This window comes from Columba livia, chromosome 2 (assembly GCF_036013475.1).
Source record: "Columba livia isolate bColLiv1 breed racing homer chromosome 2, bColLiv1.pat.W.v2, whole genome shotgun sequence".
NCBI classification, from domain to species: Eukaryota; Metazoa; Chordata; class Aves; order Columbiformes; family Columbidae; genus Columba; species Columba livia.
Window position 1 is genome coordinate 20,174,222 of NC_088603.1, and position 18,162 is coordinate 20,192,383.

At 41.1% G+C, this 18,162-nt stretch overlaps 1 non-coding gene across 1 annotated transcript; it reads left to right on the plus strand.

The window, feature by feature from the left end:
• Positions 1 to 15,891: 15,891 nt before the first annotated feature.
• On the plus strand, positions 15,892 to 15,965 carry TRNAN-GUU (transfer RNA asparagine (anticodon GUU)). Its single transcript has one exon. It is a non-coding gene; the product is annotated as a tRNA-Asn (tRNA).
• The last annotated feature ends 2,197 nt before the right edge of the window (positions 15,966 to 18,162 follow it).

Below are 18,162 nucleotides of genomic sequence, written 5' to 3' on the forward strand. Positions count from 1 at the left end.
ATGGTTGCATAAATAATAGGAGTAGAATTCCCAGAATAAAATACTGTAAAGAATGAAAAGAGGTATAGTAAGTGATGAGCCTGACCCTGTCATGTAAGAGATTTCAGTCAGAATATTTTGTTGCGTTAATTCCAGAGCAGATCAGTCTCAGCACATGTCCTAGGAAATGTTGATATTAATTCTGGTTCTGCCCTCTTTCTACCAGTCAGTCTCCTAGTTATTGGCACAACCCAGTGCTGGTAACTTATAGCTGCTGTGTAGCTTGAGTTTAGCAGCATACGCAGTGTCTGTGCTCAGGCTGCCAAATCGCATTGCATGTCCTCTGTTCATTTACCAGGGCTGCTAGAATAACTTATTATGATACTGGACTTCCAAAGAATATATTAACTTCCTGACTCTCTATAGTAATACCATACAGCTGGTTCAAATAAACATTCCAAGCCAGTGCATTTTTCATCTTGAAAAAACCCAGCAATCTCAAAGAAGTTTTGTATTTATTCAGTGCTTACTGTCATTGCCTTTGACACCAAGCACAAAATTAATAGTTTAAAAAATGGGAGTTACTCTCTAGGCCTTTGCATCGATTCTCTCTTGTTGTTCTTCATTTATTTTGTTGACCATTGCAGTCAAAAAGAGAGGAAAAACTGCTCATGGCATTAATTTTCTTGAGTTATTGCACTGTTCTGTCTCACTAAAACTTTATTGTTGTGTTCTGTACTTTGAATAAAACCTGACCGTTTTTATCTGAAGCACAATCCATATAAAGAATTCAAGTTGCTCTTGACTGTACCTTACTTTTTGGAAATTTCATTGACATTGATACACAAACATAACTAGGGGACTAATTTCTCCACATTAAACTTTTGCAGACCAAAAATATGTTACTTTGTTTCTTTAATGAATTCGTTGCCAGTTCATTTATTAACATTGCTCCTATCAAAAGAGCTGCTGAAACATTACGAGTAAGAGCCATAGGCAAAATCACCACATAAATAATGGATATTTTGGCTGTGCAAGGCCTGAAGGTTTGGTTATATTTGATCACACAGTTTTTGTAGTTATATTATTGTAGGTGCACTGTGTTTTGGCTTTGTAAAGAATACACAGGATTAAATAAAGGTTTTGCTCCAAATGTCATTCATCAGTAATGTACTAATTCCCATCAATGAAAATTAAATATATCATGGTGTACAGGTCTTCCATTTCTATTGTATTTCATACTGCCATTTATTAAGTAGTCTCCTAATGAAAATTGTTAGATGCACCAAGTTGCTGAGTTGGGTTATTGTACTCTAAGCGTAATTATGGAAAAACTTACAGGTGGAATTATGGAAATTATAGAAAATACTGTGCATGTCCATAATTTTCTGAGTTTTGTTTTAATTTCTTGGGCTAACAGATATTTCCAATAAGTTGTGGAATAATCAGAGTTAGTAAAATAGATACGATAGCTGTTTAGGGAGTTTTCAAAAGCTGGACACTAGTTTTGATCTCTTACCCAATTGTGAGTGATGTAAACGAGAATGTATCCCTGATTTCAACGGGAGCAAAAGTATGTGATAGTTTTTCACTGCTATATCACACATGAAGAAGACAATTGTGTATGCAAAGCTTACAGTGATGTCAGATCTACATTTTTTATGTTTTGTTACAATCTGTGAATAACTGGACCGTATGGATATAAATCTGTCTTTGATTAAGACAGATTATTCTGTCCCATTATAAGATTATTTTACATAAACAGAGTTATCATTGACAAGTACATAATAATTCTGATTTATAGTACTTTCTGAAAAACGTACACATCTGTGAAAAATGCTAACTTATGGCTGGAATTAAGGGTTACACACAGGTTCTTTTTATTCTGCTTTTGTATTAAGGAAAACTATTTTGCCTGTTACTGGTTCAAACAATCATGGAAATTTGCGTTTTTTCAGAGAGCTGTTCTTTGTAATTTACAGATAGGGTAAATCAATTCATAGTTTTACAACTGGAAGTGAGAGAGTATTGTAAAACTGCGGTATTAGGCAAAGTACATAAGAACATTCTGAACCCCTAAATGCTATATTAAGGTCACACACGTTTTAAATTAGGAGTCTCTGTTCTCACTCATAAATGTCTCAAACTTTCAACTTCTGATCTGAAACTTTTGGTGGTTGAATATTGTAACAGTAGCCACTGGAATTAGTAGATACTGACCCCTGTGCCACACGACAGGGTATATATAACTGTTTGTGACCCTGACCAGGTTCACGTGACTGGAGTGAAGAAATTAAGGTTAGTCTCTCACTACAGCTCTTGCATTTTAGAACTTCATTATAAAGACAAAGGTGACTACTTTTTAAATTAGTCTATCAATATAAAATACACTTACACACAGAATAATATTATATTTAAATTATTTTCTCCCCTTTCACGTATCTGTGATGTTGTATTCATAAGCATGAGGAAAGCAAAACATAGCTCAGTCTCACCGCCTTCAAATTTGTAGTTGTTACCAGTGAATACCTGAACATTTATCTTTTATGCCTTCAGCTTGGATTTTTTAAAATTATTTTTTTGTATTGCTTCATTGCTGTTTGTCTTTTGTTCTTACTATCTGCAAGACATGTAACATGACAAGCACTGAGCATCTATTTATGTGAAGCATTCAAGGAAATGGAGAGTTATAAATATGTATGTTTGATGATAATATGTAACTATGACAAAGGTATTCCTGCCCGTATTTTTTTTTGAAGTGACCATGTAAAGCTATGGTTTATCGAAATCATGGTAAAAATAACATTCTAAAAATATACTAGTTACATAAATATTCAAAAATATAAAAATGTATTCTTAGTCCCAGGTAGAAAAGCTCCGCTTTGAAATATTTGGAGACAAATGTCCCTGTGTCTCTCTATCCCCCAAGATCCATTTTCTGCAAAGCTCTTTTACATGTGAGAGAGGATAGAGTTTCGCAACAGTTTATTGCTAGATTTACAATGCTGGCGACAAAGTAATTCTTAAAAAATGGGACAGACTTCTCCCTGGAATTGATCTCTGTTTGGTTTAATGGATTATATGGGCCAGACTGTGACTGTGACTGGCCCTTACACAGAAATGCTGCTGCAAATGCACGTGAGATCTGGTCTCGTAGGAAACTGCTTCTGGGAGCCCAGCACCCCCATCCTCTGGGTATCCTCTCCAACAGAGCACGAGTAAGACAGGGCCATGCTTGTGCCTCCACATTCGTGCAGTAGGAAGAACAGTCAATGCCTCCCTGAAGGTGCTGTGAGCCACCCGTGTCCCTACATTGGTTTGATTATGGAAAGATTGTTCCTTTTGCAATTAGTCGTAGCTTGTATTGTTCGAAACAACCATCATCAAGACTACTGGGCAGCACGTAGAAGGTTAATTATTTGGCTGTGTATTTTGATATTATTGGTTAGATTTTGTTATGTTCTTTTGTGTTTCTTGCATAGAACTTTAGCTGAAATTAGCAGGATGCAAAATTGACATTTTGTATTTCATATTTATATATTATTTTAAATGATTTCCGGAAGACCTGTGTGACAGCAAAAGGCAAAAATAATGGCTGAAACGGTTTGGTATGTTAAATCGCGTGATTCTTTTTATCCCCACAGAGTACAATAAGATCACTGTGGCCCAGAGTCTTTATCATACCACCCAGCTGGTTTGCAAAACTTTGCTGCCATGGGCAGCTTGATCTTGCTGCCAGCGACACTGGTGGCAAAACCCTTTTTGTCTTCAGCAGGAGCAAGGCTGGTCTGCCCAGGGCCTGCAACATGGAAATTTGGTGGCTCCTCCTCATCACTCCTGGTGTATGGTGATTTTTCACTCTTTTTAATCTCAAAGAGCTGCAATGAGGGCTGCTGTGCAATACTAAAACAGTACAGAGTATGAGAAAAACATACACAAACCTCACAAATAACTTTCATTCTTGAAATCTAAATCCTTTATAAAAGGTTGCAAGATTACAGCTACTAATTTTGGTGTGTCCTTTCCGTTAATAATTGCTTTTGAAGTGGCTCTGGCCTTAGATCAGAGTAACCAACTTTGTTTTGCGTTACTCCATGATGGACAGGTTTTACTTGCACATAAATTGATAAATGTTTGTGAGAAAGATACAAAAAAACCCCAGTATTGTGCAGATGTATTGTGTATAGATGCACGTATATGTGCACACAATACTTTCCCATCACGAGCTGGTGGGTTTGGGGCTGTGGCAGGAGGACTCTTCACGCCTCTTGGAGTCCCCGGGCAGCAGCGGCTGTTTCCCCACCATGGTGGGCCGAGGCCTGCCCGTCAGCTGGGGCTGGCTGATGGCAAGGTTCCCCAAAAGGAGTGAGGGCCTGCCAGGGGGTGCTGGTGGTCACTGTGGGCTGGTCGGGCTGTGACAGAAAAGTGTTTTGCCCAGGGGAGGGCCGAGATGGTGGCCATGGGGCACAGTCCCATATAGGAAGGTTGACAAGGCACTGCCACCATGGCAGAATCCGCAGAGCTCCTGCGTGCGGGACTCGGGCGCGCATGGGTTTTGTCTGCAGATTTTTATTAGCAAAACAAAAAAGTCTGTGAAATTCAAACCTTTTGCCATCCCTTCAGCTTAAGCAGCTCTATGGGTAATTATCTTAAGAACAATTACACAAGATTTTACCTCAGGCAAATAATATAAAATTAAAAGAAAGAGTACTGTGCCATATTGTCAAATTTCACATCAGTAGGAAGTTTTAAAATCTGCAGCCTTCCGGAATTCCTGTGGTTCAGTGTTTGTTCACGATACATGCCAGGGGAAAACGTACAGTAATCCCATGCAGAAATACATGTGACTGAATCCTGTTTGCTTTCAAATAATTGAATTTATTTACATCAGTTTAACCTCCACTTAAATTGTCATGTATATCTCAGCTAGATTAATGCAAGTAAAAAAACAAGCCCCTGTGAGAAGTGTTTCAAGTAAGCAATTTGTTTTGCTTGTTATTAATGGATTCTTACCTAAAGAACTAGTTATAAATAAAAATAAACTAATGGTAAGTGATTGTTTGCTGCTGTCATTCAAATAGCGGACAGTCAGGTAATTACGGACCATCAAGGAACCGATGCACTGCTGATTATTACCTTTTAAAAATTTACCAGCCTTTCATGGTTCAAAAGAAACTTGCATTGAAGAATTTAAATATATGCTATTAATAAAATAAACCTATTAAGTCGTCTGATGATTGGTATTTACAGCTCACAGAGGAGAACATGCCACCTTTCCTTGGTTGCTTTGTCTGATACAGAATGCCACATTATGAAATTGGTAGCCAAATCTCATTTAGCCACGCATATCTGTGTCTATACCAAGGGCTTCATTCTGCAAATGTGTAAGTAGCTTGACCAAGATGAGAAGCTTTGGAGCAGAGTTGGACTCTGGAGAAAGTTACTCGGGTGTTTGTAAGGTCACATCCTGAAAACGTCAGAAAATCAATGGACGCAAACCTTGTGTGCAAACCTTTGAAATGAAAAAAAAGGTACCAGTGAGGAAGATGTTGGCAATAACTGCATTTGCTCTGAACTAGAAATGTGTATAATTTCTAACACATTTTTATACGTGTTCTTATTCAGTGTGCTGTTAAGATTTGTTATTTAAAAATCCTTATGAATAATGATTTGATAAATATTTACATAATCTAATTTTCAAAACTAAAAACATCGCTAGCCACAGAACTATTTTTCACAGTTGTGATTCTCGATTTATTTATTATAAAAATGAATAAAACATACAGTTCCATGGGAATTTTAGTTAAAAAAATTGATCTAGGATGGAAGTGATGTTAAATACATCTCTTCTCCTCATAGAGGTAAACCCATATTAAGTACATCTTAGGCTGTGGTCTTTATATTGACTAGAATTAACATTTGAAGCATAATACTGAAAACTGTGTTTATGCACACAGTGGTGCTGAAGATCCTGAGCTTTTTGTCTTGGAGGAGGAGTGGGTACATGCAGAGTAGAGCTGACTCTAGTATGTTTCCGTCAGAAGTGCAACAGAGCTCCTGGACCTCATCAGGACTTTAGACTCAACATTACTGTGCTCATCTGCCCAGAAACCCTGCGCAGACACGTCGTCTGCAGGAAGGAGGCATCCACTACCTAAGTTGATCCATATGGTTTATCTACCCATTTATCTTGTGTTTATATCAGAATGAAACTGTCAGTCCTGCATCTCTCCTTCAGAATACTTGCATGAGATCGGATTATTCATCCGAGTAAGATTTCCAGAATGGGGATCATAAACCTCTGTAAATAGATCATTGGAATTGTAAATAATATAAATCCAATGCTAAGTATTGTACTCTTCAGTCACTTTCATTGAGCCAAACTCTAATAATCATTAAGGCATGTCAAAAAATGGAGATATACGGTTTATACAAAAGGTCAGTTGCAGTCCGCAGTTATTTTTAATTCATTGAATTGTTTTCAGCAGGCATATCTGTATGTAGTATAATGTCTTGCCCATTTTCAGCAAAACATCCCTAAATTCATCATACATGAAAACAGAGCTGGAGGAAGAGGAAATGAACAATTTTCCAATTTACGCAATTTAAGAGAAATATGGGGGGGTCTTTAATGACCATTAGCTGCATGAAATACAAATTATCTGTACCTAGCAAGCTGCAAAAGCCTGTTGAAGATGGCAGAAATGCTGCTTTTAAAGGGTTCTGTAGTCCTGTGAGACTAGTTTTGCTATAAATCTGCTCGTGTGTCATTGAGCTGGATACTGTGATTTGTAAAAGACTGTAAATATAATTTTTGCTGTTAATATCATCCTTCATTTTGGCATGTTTAGTTTCATGGTGTTGGCATAATATTTTAACAAGCTTTAAAAATACTCAGCTAAAACAAAAGAATTTCGGAAAATGAGCTACTTTAAGATTACTTGACAATTTAATTGAGAAATCACTGATTTTAATACTACGACTGTGTTGATTGTCTGGTTTAAAAAAAAAAAAAGATTGAAAATGTCCAGGTGCATTGACAGACTCGTGCACACCTGTTTGGGGCTGGGATGTTTTTTGTTGTTGTTGTTTTTATAAACTGTGAAGGAAAAGGTGAAACCTCTGAGAATCTAGAAATACCAATTGCATTAATATGTATGGACAGCAACTGTTAAAAGTGCTCTGAGTGTCAGCAGAATTTTTTTAAGCTATTTGATGTTGTAATGACCAGACTAGGAAGGACTATAAGACTTAAAATATGCTGTACATTATCATATGTTTTTCATATTTTGTATTTCCACTTAGGTAGCTTGTAGGTAGTTAGGATCTGGCGGCCGGAAGATCTTGTGCTGTATGGAAAGGTAGTAGCCCCTCCCTAGATAGGTAGAAGCGTGTGAGGTAAGCAGACGGAAGTGACGTTGTAAACTCAAGGTATATAATGCTGTGTTACCTGCGAATAAACGCCATTTGCCGTCCACCACATTGGTGTCTGCGAGCTGATGGACCGAGCGACCTGAGGGTGGTCGCCGTGCTGTCCCTGAACCAAGGTCGTCACTGTCCTCTTAGAGGCAACAGTAGCTACATGTGGAAAGTGAACAAATGTACAGTGTATTAACATGTAGTATGATGAAACTCAAAAAGCTAATGATACTGCAATTAGTGCTTGGCTGTATGAAAAACTGGATTGTGTTCTTTTGAAAAATACACAGTTGTAACATGTAGTAATGCAGGATGATCAGGAGTCTTTTCAGTAGCAATTAGGATATGTTGCAGTGTGTATTTATTAATATACCATTTTTTCTTAAAGCAGAATTTCGTAGATGTATAACAATTATTTGGAGGTAGTAAATAATTGCAACACAAACTTCAGGAAATCTATAAAGGCTTTTATGTAATGGAAGAAAAGTGAGAAAGAAAATGGCTAAGGAATAATTTTAGTCCTTTTAGGCCTAGAGGGTTCCTGGGCAGGTGAAATGATGAAATTTTCCATGCTGTCTGACTGCTCTTGAACTTATTCTCAGGGCCCCACACCACGGCCTCAAGGAAAAGGAGGAGGACTTCAGTATTGTCAGAAAACGCTGCTGTGCACAGCCCGTATTATCTTTTCCGGGGGGGTTATGCTGTGTGTGAGTGGCAGTGTCTGGCGGAGCAGTGGATGTGTCCGAATGGAAGATCCCTTCCCCCAGGGGTGGGTGGCACACCTTGCTAAATGTTCTGATCATTTGAGCCAGGGCCAAGGTCTGTGTTTCCACCAAAATGTATTAAACTTCAGAGATGTGACCTTTTCTGTTCCTATTTATTAAGTACTGCATGTGATTCTTTATTTGGGGGCAAGTTGTTCTCATTTTATTCTCAGAAACAGCCCCCTTGAAGTCAGTGAATTGCATGCGTGTGGAAAGGGAAAGAGATTTAGTTTCCGTGTCTCTGAAATAGTTTATAGTATAGTCTAAAATAATAGTTAATAACAAAGTCCCTCTGAAGTCCTTCATGGCAAGGACAACAGCAAAACAGGATTGTGGCTCCTTATAGCACCCTTGCTCCGTCTTTCCTTTTATGGGCCAGCTTAGTTTTTTTACTTGTCCAAATAACAGTCTTTGTACACTGTACTCATACTTTTAGACATGTATCATGCTTTTGTTTTACCTTTGATTTCCTTGGCACATTTACGCTATAGGGAATTAAGATAAAGTACAGTCATCTGTCCAGTTTCCTTCCTATAGCCATATTATATATTAAGCTCTCAGGCCCCACAGTGTTCTGCAGATTATCCAAGAAATGATAAATCCTTGGTAGGAGCCATCAAAGCATCATTGCCAGTCTGTAGCAGCTAAAAAGACCCTCACCTCTCTTTCACTGTCACTGCATTATTGATTAGCTTGCGAAATACTGAAGCTGTATTGATTGCAAATATTTAGGGATGAAAAAGGAAACATTGTCCTCGAAGGTATTTGCAGCTCTCTCTTCTCTGGTAAAGAGATCTCTCTTCTCTTGTATTTCTCTGGCTGTCTTCTACCCATTCCATGCTGCAGGCTGACATGTCCATGCAGGGGCACCGGCAGGACACATGGCCGGCAGTCAGAAGAAGCCGAAGGAGACAAATGATGGACAGTACTTAGATACAGATTTCTTGATTGGTTTTGCACACACATGCATTTGGACAGAAATTATAGGAAGCAAAACTCATTTCCTATTTGTTTATATTTTAATTAATTTGTGTTTTAAAATTATCTTAATGGTCCAGGCAGTCTAGGCCATGAGGTCTGAAACAGTCCTGCCAAACATAGCACATAACTGGGTGATGTGCTAGTCCCATTAGACAACATAGCTGCTGAAATCCCAGTGCATTCTGTCTCAATATTCATGGGTTCTCCTAATCCAGTTATAGAAATACTCTGTGCAGACGGGCTAAAACACAAGAGCTGAGAAAAATTTTAGCTTGTTGATCCATTCGGGTGAAGTCTGAAAAAGAGCTTTGCAAATGAAGAACAGCAAACTACACAACAAAGCAGTTCCCTGCGAATTCAGCAAGTTGCTTCTCACTATCCCTTCTCCAAGAAGTCCCTGCTTAGCTCCATTGGCACACGCAGGTGGTTTCTGCCTGGTTAGCGTACAGTTAGTTCTCTGCCTGGTACTTAAGCTGAAATCATTAACATGTGTCTTGTGTGTTACCTGAATGAAAGGCGAGTTCACGGGTTATTATTGCCCATTTTTTCTCTTTGCTCCTGCACTTCCCTGTTTCGATTACAAATCCCCCTCCAGGCACAAAGCAAGCTGGACACCTACAGAGCAGCTAAAGAGTTATTTGTTCCCTAGGTGGACACTAATGAATGACTGCAGTGCTGCCCTGAGTGAGGGGGTCCCCACTATTAAAAGTTTAATAGAAAGATCTGAGAAGCTGGGGGCCAAGAGGAGGAGGAGGGGACAGGGAGCTGTGAGTAACTCACTAAGTGCCTTCTCTGTTCCTTTGCTGTTGTGGAGATTATACCATCCATTAGGACAGGAGCAACTGGAGAGAGGTCAGTTCCCTCTGCGTTCTCCTTTTGCCTTCAGTCTCACCACAAGCTGTTGAAATTGCAAAAATATGTTGGTTCCTTTCCACCGTAAAATCTCTGAAAGCAGCAGGAATAATGCCTGTCTGAAAAATGAGTTAATTCAGACTTGCTTTCACTTTTCTGATTTTTTATCTGTTTCCCTCCCACTCCTCTTTGTTCTCTTGTTTTCTCCCTAATCCATCTTTTTTTTCTCTCCTTACTCTTATCTTCCTCTACCTCATACTTTTCAAGACTTGGTATTAGGACAGGTATATTTAATTTGGGGACTTAAAGGTTCTTTGTTTTTTTTGTTTAATATATATATATTTTAAATATTCCAGCACCCACATGAATGCCTGTCTAAGCTAAGTGATCATAAAGTTTCATAGAACATATATTGTCCCCTATCTCAAGTATAAACCTCCTCAATTTTTCTCTCTCCCACTCAATTGTAGGAGAGGGAGATCTAGTTTTAGTTTTATTCTTAGCTTTTGATCCAGGTCTCATTTCTGTAGCATCTGTCCATGTCTTAGGCCGTATGAAGAAAAGGGATTGGTTACTATACAGAGAGATGTATCCTTCAGTTTCTCTCTGTTGTGTATTACCAAGAATATTCTGAATATCTCTCACAAAATCCTTATGAGGAACATGATGAACCTCTCGTATACCGTTCCTGTCTCAACTCCAAGAAAGAGGTTTTTATTGCAGGCTCAGACCACCAACATGTTTGGTACCTTGGGGTCCAAATCCTGCTTGCATTGCAAGGGGCAGCCAGGGAACAGCGATGGACGAAGCTTTCTTGCACCAGAGGTGTCTGAGAGAGTCAAAATTCTGCTGGAGTTAACCATAGCCATAGGAATTCAAGTTTGTTTCCGTGGTGGGATATCATAACCTCCCTCCATTTTGGCAACAGAGTTCTAGGATTAGAAACGTCTGCTAAACTTTTGACAGCTTGTAATATATACAGCTGGAGGAACTAAAATATAATGGTTTCTTCATGGTTCTTCAGACCCCCTGTGTCATTTTTCATACAGAGTTCTTTTAGAAGGCAATGCATTTTGAGCCTATAAATGCATCCTGAAAAGAGCACTGATACTTGAATTTGATGCCTGATCTCTTTGGAACAGTCTGATTAAGAAAAGGCCTCCAGAAGCAGTGCTGCCCAAACAACCTGTCAGCACAGGTTCCTTGAGGCTGCTGCCTGGCCGAGCATGTCAGCTTCCTGTTGGGAAATACCTGGAGTGGATCCACAAAGCTTACCTGCATTTCCCCTTCTCATGGCCTTTCCTTCAAACATCAGTGTTCTGGCTGAAGTATAGCACCCGGACAGACATAAAGCCAGCTAGTATGATCACCTGCAAAAGAACTTTTAGAGCTGACATAGATGTTTTCTGATGAGAGTATTTCAGGGAGATGTGTTTTCCTAGGTATTGCAAGGATACAAAATTTGTGTTCTTATTTTTTAACAAACAGTGGGTTTGCATCTGCTCTAAAATTTGCTCTTCTTCTGAAATTCACTATTTTCCTTAAATTTAGCCTATTTAAGAAAATACTTCTATACCATGCTAGTAACCTGATTGTACTTGAAGTTGACACATGGTTTCATATTGCTCTGAATACACTTGCTTTCCTGAACTGAGGCCTACATTTAGAACTTAAATCTGAATCTTGGACTTCAGAAAATGCTAAAATAGGTTGCTGCTGCTGCTGCTGCAAACACAGGCTAGCAATTCCTCTGCTTTCCTGTGGGTTCTGTAGAGACAACATTAAAGGTCAGTTGCACGAGACTCATTCTTATTTTCATGATATTCACTATTTTTTAAGAACTCTTAAGCATTCTCAGTAGGTGCAGTTCAAAAAACCTGCAAGGACAGGAAATTTCTCTGTCTTTCCATGATAATAAGAAGTGCTTGAAAGAAACAAGTGCTCTGTGAGAAGCATCACTATTACTCTCCTTGGTGTTATGCTCACTTCTTAGACCAGTAAAATTTTCCTTTCACGTTTTCGAAGCAGTATCTTAGGACTGGGTGAGGGGGGAGAGTGTTTGTGGAAACTGTTAAACTGACTACGATAACGATGTGCTCTTTTCAGAAGTCACTCTGAACAGACAGATTGCAGGGAATTGCAATGCAAAATTGCCCTCATAGTATGTCACATGAGATCTGAAGATAAATTCTGAATGCAGCCCTCTCCATTTATTTTGCGTTTGGTTTTGGGTTTGCTTTTTTTCCACAGCTAAACACTGTATTCTAAATTACTGATAATAGCAATGCCTATTCTCTAATTTTGTCGCGAGTCACACTGAAACGACTTTTTGTCTCTCCTGAACATGGGATAAATGCAACAATATGTTTTGTGATCCAGAACCAGGCAGCCTATGCCATGACCTTTTGGTAAACATGGTTATGGAGGTTGGGAGAACAGTTGACTTCTAGGCTACCCAACACTCTGCAATTAGCAACACCCCCAGATTTCTGGATTTTCTTATTCTTCTCAGCCTTCTTTTGCATGACTTGCCTTATAAGAGAAGCCAGAGCTAAGTGAACTGGAGAGGTCAGTAAAATACTATTGTTCAGTCTTGTTCTTTGCCTTTAAGGTAAGTTGATCCTATTTGCAGGGATGTCCTTTCAGTCATAACACCTTCCTGGTTTTAACAGACTCAAGAATACATGTATTTAGTAAAAAAAAAAAATATTAAAATTGTAAGCCACCTTTGTATCTGAAAAACCGTGAATCTTTATACATACGACTGAATAAGAAAACCTTCAAATGCTTTTTATTTGAAGAATGAAAAGAACAGCAGTCTTGCAACCAACCAAAAAAATCTCTCCATACTTGCTTCTTCCAGCCTTTTGAATCCTTCTTTAGAAATAATATATTCCATGGTTTCATGCTTGCAGCCTCATAAACAAAAAAACTTCTGTCATGGAAATCTTATTCTCTGCTTTAAATAATTTTAATAGCAATATTGAATTATGTTAGTTGGTCATTTATTTTAAAGTCCTAGTTCTGGTAAGGACTGGAATCATATGTTTCAGAGGAAAACACAATAAATCTTTGGCTGGTAAGTTGTATACTTGCAGACTTCCATTACAAAGTAAGGAATCAGAAACATTTTTGAGGCAGAAACTGAGTGGTTGTTCTGAAATTTTTTGTGACTACAAATTTTTGTAGTTTGGCCTGAGTTGTAATTTGAGAGATGACAAATAATTGACCAAAATGATATATAGAATAATAAATAATGTAGGCACATGTGCTTTCTGGGGTGTAAACAGTCCTTTCCTGTGAGAAATTGTGGAAATAGAGCAGTTAATGAGTCATTCTGTGATGTAAGTGGAAAGATTCCTTTGTTTCTGCTATATCCTACTGAACTGGTTTTAGGAACAGTTCTGGGTGAATAACTAGACTTATTTTTCTGAACAGGGGATGAATATATGGTATGTTTATAAAACCCATAAACAATACTCTGTTTCCCCCTGTGTCCTATATTAGCTTTCTCTGACATTCAGGAACGAAAGCCTATATTTGAAGAAGGTCACAGATGTCATACCAATGACCATTCAAGTTCGTGGATTCTACAATAACAATAAAACAATGTTATAAAATATTTTAATACTATATAATATAAAACATTTTATATTACATAGTATAATATTTTCATACATTCAGATGTAAAGTGTTTGTATACATTTATGTTTTCATCAAAATATAAAATATAATCCATAATTAGTGAATCCAATAGTAGTATTTAAATTGGAAAAAGTAAGCAACTCCAGATATGATCCACAAGAAACAGTATATCAAGGAAGAGAGCTGTCTAGAAATAGAGAACAAAGCACTGATAGAGAGGATGATTAATCTGAAGTAGCATCCCTTTCTGGTCTCTGAACACCTTAAACAGCACTTGGCCTTTTCCTTTCTTCTGAAGATACAGACAGAAACCTTCTCCTAAGGGTAGTCAGCTAATCTTTTCCATTTATGGAGCAGTGATAGGTAATGTTGCTCTCTGGTATGATGGCTCACCGGTTTGTGCTTCAGCAATCAGCGACTGTCATCCATGTCCAGATCCTTTGCTGAGCTGTGGGTTTCAAGCTGAAGAGGCAGCATTTGCTGTTGTGTATGCTCCTTTTATTTTCTTTCTTTACCTTATAAGACTTTAAATGAAAGACTCCAAGATTCAGTGGGGAAGAATTCTGATAAGAAAGGTGCCAAGTGGCAGTGTAGCCTCACCTGCAGCATTTTCAGTGCCCCCATGCATTAGATAGGAAGCCGTGGATGTCTAATGCCAGGTCTCGTGTGCCTCTCAGAGACCTCAAAGTCAGAGCTTGTGCTCAGTGTCAGCATCGCAAAGTCCCTTTTTAGATATGGCCTCTAGACACAGATTTTGAAAATAGTCAAGTTTACATCCATTAAAATTAATGGGAATATTCATCTGTATAAAGTAAAACATTTCAGGGCCCAAAATCCACGCTCAAATGTTAATCAATATTGGTCTATGTGTTAGGCCTTTTTTCAGACTGGAATCTTGCTCTTTCCACCAAATAACCACTTGTTTGTGCATAAAATGACAGAACTGTTTGCTTGTCCTCCTATACAGAGAAAATAGAAGTGGTCCAGCCTGTGAACTGATTCTTCTGATGCTGAGAAGAACAGAGATCTGGGTAGGAAAGCTTCCACAGTGGGCATGATGCCCCAAAAAGCAATCTTAATTTTAATTACTGTTGAGTAATCTTGTATTTCTCCTCCATATTTTAAAACATGTTGGTCAAGAAGGTACCAACAATACGCAATTAAAAAAATGAGCAGTACTGTGATAACACTGTTATTTATGTAGCTTTTTTCAAAGTATTGGAAAAACTGGAAAGGCTGAGCTGTGGACAATAGGTGGTCAGCTTAGATTTACTCACTGCGCTGAGGATTGAAGTTTTATAGTGTTAAAGAGCAAGGTATTTATTGCACAAAATACAGGAGCTGGAATAACATGTTCTTGCTCTTACTCCTGCTGCTGAAGACTCTCTGGTTTCAGGGCTGAGCTGGGACGTCTTGGTCTTGGGTGAGCAGAGGAGACAGCTGCCAACTGTTTGGAGAAGAGTCAGCACCCGTCCTTGTGTAGTGGGTGTCGTGGGCCTGCTCAACTGCAAAGGCTTTCAGTGGGCCAGAGGAGCCATCAGACAGAGCTTCATGGGGCCTCAGGGACAGCAATAACCAACTGATATTTGTAGGACTTCGAAGAGGTTCAAACGGCATCAGCCTGTGAAAGAAAAGGGGAAAACATCTCCTCAGGTTTGCATGTGAAAACTTTGTACTCGGTGGGGCTGTAGGTGTAGATTTACTGCAAGGTAACGTAGGAAGCAGAAAGCAGATTTCGATTAAAGGGTAATAGGAAAGCTAGCTCTTCTTCATTGCTGTTTCCAGTCAGTAAGGTAAATACAATTTACCTGCATACGTGCAGAGGGCTGCTGCCTGTTTTAAACAGTCTAACTGTTCCCTCTAGTAACTTAAAATTACCTTTTAAATATATTAATAGGGCAATTTTGCAATCATATTTGCGAATTACATTTTGGCTTCCATGTGTAATGGAGGAATTGGCAGCAGCCAAGAAAAAGCTGGTTTAACTCTGATTTGTGAATTTATTTCCCAGAAAAACAACGCTGCTGTGAACAATGATTTTGAGGATTACCCTTTCATATTGCCTAGAAGAATAAAAGCTGCCGTTTTCACTGTTTTCTCAGTTCTCTTTCAGCGCTAATTTCGCAAGGCTCGTTGTTTAGGAGTCGGGTTTCGTGCGCACGGTTCGGGGACGTGGTGGCCCGCAGGTCGTGGGGGGAGGCGGCGGGATGCTCAGCACGTCAGCCACGCCGCGGAGGGTTCTGCCAGCTGAGTCTCTGTGGCGCAATCGGTTAGCGCGTTCGGCTGTTAACCGAAAGGTTGGTGGTTCGAGCCCACCCAGGGACGCGTTCCCCTTTTGGCTCGCCCTGTTCCCCTGCAGCCGGCCGTCGTTTTGTGCCTGTGCGCGGGGGGAGGATGTGAGATTAGTGCTGGCGGCCGGGCAGGCGCCGCGTGTTTCTGGGCAGGGGGGCCCCCGGAGGGGAGCGCGGCGCGGCGGGGCGCGGCGGCAGCCCCAGCTGCGGCGGGAGAAGCAGAGGCGGCTCCCGCCCTGGCAGCGAGCGGTTCCGCTGCTCGCGGCGCCCCTGCGGCTGCGGGGCGCGATGGCTCCCGGCCTGCGCAGCCCTTCCCCCGTGCGCCGGGGGTCGCGTCCCTGCCGCCCACCCGCGCCAGGGGGGCCGCCTGCGGGGGAGGGCTGCGGGAGCCCTCCGGCCCATAGCCTCGCCGGTGCGGGTTCCTGAGCGCCCTGGCGGCTCGCCCGCCCTCCGAGCGCTGCTGGGACAGGCAGCGGGGCTGTGGCTGCAGAGGCTGACAGGGACAAGAGTCTCTGGGAGCTTCTTTACCCTGTGCTCCCGCAGGAGAACGTGCGAAGGAAAATACCTTATCGAGGTGCAAAACGATAATCAGTGATGCCGAGAGATGAGGGCTTGCTTCAGGAGGCACTGCGTTTGCGGCACTCCAGTACTTCAGCTATCACCATCGGATAACCCGGGCCGGAGCCAAGGCTCGAGGGGAAATGCCACATGCGAGAAGGATTATTATAATTACGCTTGCCTACGACGGTCGCCGCTATCGCCAGTGCTCATTGGGCAGAAGTTAACACGCAGACACCGCGATTCCGACCTTCCCCGGTGGGCGAAGGCAGCGCGGTTTGCCAGCCCTCACGGAAGAAACGACGGCGGAGAGAAGCCCCGCGGCAGAGAGCCGGCCGTGGGCTCCCGCCGCTGCTGCCGAGGCCCGGCGGGCAGGACCGCCGCGCCCCCGGTGCCCCGCGGGTCCCTCTCCCGCCCGGAGCAGGAGGTGTTTCCAGGCCCGTTTCCTGCTGGCAGGCAGCGCTGCCTCTGCGGGCTCACCCTGCCCGCGCGAAGCCGCTTTGCATACATGAATGTTAAAAGCAATTACGTCGGGAGCTTCGCCTAAACGTATCAATTAGAAGTTGGCACCTTCGCCGTACCCGAGCCTGTGAGCTGGTTCCAGTGAGCGTTTCGGTTGTGTGAAATACGGCTGCCTTCCAGACCGACTTCTGCGACGTCTGCGAGGATCTATTTACAGTTTATAGGAAACAGAATTACTATTAAAAATGCCCCCTTCCCCAGTGAAGCTGTGTTTCACAGATCTTTCTTTTCAACTTGCCTGTTTTAAATAAAGGATATAGCCCTCTTAAAGGTCAGGCTATGCCATTGATTTACCATTGATGACAAGATATGGCCCTCGCTAGCTAAGATACCCGAGAAAATCCATGTATTTAGAAACACCGAATGCTCTTTTGAAAGTAATAAACCCTTAATCGTTGATGTACTGTATCTGCAGCAGCTCGCTGGCGTATTTTTTTCTATCACCCGTATCTTTTACATGTCGGTAAAATATTTTGAAAAAATTGGCAGCCGTGTGCTGAGCATCAGGGTAGGTGTAGCTCGCTGCAGGACCCACCCATTATCGTTAGCAACACTTAACCCAGGAATATATCCTACTGATCACTAGAATTTTGTTTTAACTAGAGTCATTTTGGATAAATCCCGCTTTTTTGGTCTTTCCATGTGTTTTGCAACGGAAGGATGAATTGAGCCCGGCAGCACTGCATTCTCTGCAGCCAGCAAAAGCCTCGCCGGGGACAGAAATTTTAAAATCTGCATTTGTCTGTGCTGCGATTGCCTCGCTCCCAGGCAGGCATCAAGACCTTACAGTAATCAACAACAAAAATTGATCATGTCAGTGTGAAGCAGCAACGGCTGGAAAGGCACCGACAATTTAGGATCTGAACTTCACTGAACTGATATACTTCAGGAGAAAGGACAACCAGTTCTGCTCCCATAAAGCACGTCTTGCTCTCCTCAGCAAGCCACAAATGCATTTTATAGAGGTGATTATTGCTGACCACGAGCTTTGTTAACGCTCCTTCCAGTTGCTGCACGTTGCTGTGAAAATGTGCACCGTCAAACCTGCTCAGAGAAGTGCGGTGTGTGAGCATCCACGCTCTGATCCCGAGATACGTGCGCAGAGGAGGCTCTTTCAAGTGCACATCATGGGCTCGATAATATAAAGCGAC